Raw genomic sequence first — 2,884 nt, 5'->3', positions numbered from 1 at the left:
TTTTCTGCAGAATGTCATATATGACATTGTTTTTGTTAATAAGTTTCCAATTATTTTAATGTGATCCAGAGTGTTCCGATTCATAATTTCATCCTTGTAAATGGCCGTTTTGTAATCATTTACTTATATTAAAGATGGACTCGGCTCTATTTTTGGTCCAGTATGTTCGGTTGCCTTCAGCTGTTGGCTTTTTTTTTTTTTTTTTGAGCTTATAGAGGAAATAAAAGTGTCAAAGGAATGATATGATGCAACAGAGTAAAAGCACGAGTCTTGCGCAAGCAGCGTTGTTTTTCTCTGAGGCCATATGAATGATGACATCTATGTAGAATTGGAATGGATTGATGTAAATCTCATCTTAAAGGAAACTTGGAGTAGTTTGTGTTTACAACGTACAATGGGCCTATATGCACGGTTACTTCCTGGTTGCCGTTAAGCCAGCTCGGGCATTTCCGGTGAACCGTTAGCCAGGGGCGCCGCTAGCAATTTTGGGCCCTATGAAAGAATTTGAGGCTGGGGCCCCTACCGCACCAAACATACCAGTCAACATAGCTATCCAAAATCTTTGTCTGCAATTTAATAATTACCTATTACTTTTGCTATTGCTTTTGATTACTAGGTATCAGTATTTGGTCAGAAACCTCCCATGGCTGTAGCTAGCACTAGCAGATGATTTATTATGCAAATGTAAATGTAGTAGAAAAATACAGTACAGTAATCAAATATTCATATTCATACATTCTTAAACAAAACCATTTGTTTAGTCAAAAATTCAAGAAGGTCCGTATTTTATTTAAAGATCTTTCTAACTTGTACTCGGCCTTACATAGTTCTTGTAATTGTTAACTATAGCATTTGTTACAATAAGGATATAATTACAGGTAAGACCATTTTTTTTTTCTTTCTTTTTATAGCATTTGTTATGAAAAATAGCAACACAGTTAGAAACTGAAGCTACAACATGCCACAGTTGTAATATAAATCTTAAGTGAAAAATCTGTTCCCTTAACAGATTATCTATTATAAATTCTACACCTAGTCAAAATTTGCCACAATGAATACAACAGAATGTAATAAATTCTAGTAAATGTGGTCATAATGAGTTTAAAAAGCTTGCAGGATGATGTTTTCCCCTCTTTTCGTCAGTCATTTTAGTGGCTGTTTTAGATCATGTTCGACTTTCTCCATATAGCGTTTTACTATCTTCAAAAGAAATCCAAATGAGTTGCACATTTTATCATCAGCGTCGCACAGTCGTGCAAATCTGAACACTTTTGGAGCGCGCTGGTGAACGCGCTTATGGTGATTCTCGCGCCACTCATGCAAAATTAAACAATTGGGCTTCAGTCACAGTCATATTGCGCAGACAATTGATCCGTTCAGTTTGTAGAGCTTATAAAATCTCCGAACGCGCGATGTATACAATTAATTAATAGTCAGCTGATTCTACGTTTCGGTGTGGGCGTTCAGAGTACCGGCAACATGTGAGAAGTACCGGTGCGTACAGGCCCACTTCAAGCACTGACTGTTACTACTAATAAAACCGATCTCTGGTGGCCCCACAAGTGCGTGGGCCCTTAGAATCCTCCTAACTTTCCTCCCCAAGAGGAAAGTTAGGAGGTTAGCTGTTCATTCTGTAGTCGCTGTACATCAACACAAAACCATCAATGGTTGACTTTTTAATGCATATATCACATTTACCTAATTTTCCAATAAACCAGTTTTATTGATTGCAATAAAGACGAAGCTATTGGGACCGTTTAAAAACGCCGTGTCTGTAATTAGACAAGCACACGCATTTTTTCCCCCCAGCACTTCAAATGTTATTTTTAATGTGATGACCACAAACATTATTTGTTCATCCTTCTGAGATTGTCCCCATCGTAAAACCGAACGTTTCAAAATGCAGGAAATTCAACATTTGATAGAAAACACTTATTTAAAAATAAAAAAAGACAATAATTACCACTTTAACCAGCAGGTGGCGGCAAAGTAGCATTTATTTGCGGATATATCAGCCATTTCCTCTAATCGTTTTTCACTTCGTTTTTGGCTAAATATTAAACATTATAAAATAACTAGGTTTAAAAATACATTTTGTCAATGAGAAGTATGAAATACTCAAAAAATCTTAAGAAAAACAATAACTATTCTTGTGATTCATGACAGAAAGCGAGCACCGCGCTTTCTCTCTGTTTGCCATTTTGGGGTGAAAATGGCAACTGGACGAGACTTTTTGGATTTTGGGGTGAAAATGCCAACTGGACAACAGAATCCATCACATCTTACGCACCCAAAATCGGCGAATCTCACAGCCAAATCAGAAGTCTCAAATTAAGTCATTGGTAAATTTCATGACGCCTACAGTAAATGTTGTATTGTCTTATATGTTTTATGTTATCAGTTGTGGAATCCAACCATTACACATCTGAGGTAACGTATAGCCTACTTTATTGAGTATTTCCATTTTATGCACATTTACTATTAATAGTAAATTAATAATTAATAAAGTTAAGATCATCATATTTAAGACCTAGTGGAGTAATTTACTATTAGCTACTATTACTCCACTAGGTCTGAAATATTGTACGTTTTAATCCCCGGATCACGCTACAAACATGATGATCTTATAGAACATGATGCATTGCTGTGTCTGTTATCCCATAATTGCAGTGGCGTAACTTTGTTTTAAAAAGTGGGTGGGACAGGAATGTGTGTGTCGGGAATGTGTGTGCATCATTATAATAATAAATGCACAAAAATGACATATTGACATAGACCTCATGTTTAATATGATAGTTTCGTCCTTACATCTACTATAATACAATATATAGTTAGTCTCGAAAGTATTTACATTAGTCAGTAAATACATAAATCCACATCATAC

This window comes from Ctenopharyngodon idella, chromosome 7 (assembly GCF_019924925.1).
Source record: "Ctenopharyngodon idella isolate HZGC_01 chromosome 7, HZGC01, whole genome shotgun sequence".
Classification (NCBI taxonomy): domain Eukaryota; kingdom Metazoa; phylum Chordata; class Actinopteri; order Cypriniformes; family Xenocyprididae; genus Ctenopharyngodon; species Ctenopharyngodon idella.
This window is presented reverse-complemented; position numbering follows the sequence as displayed.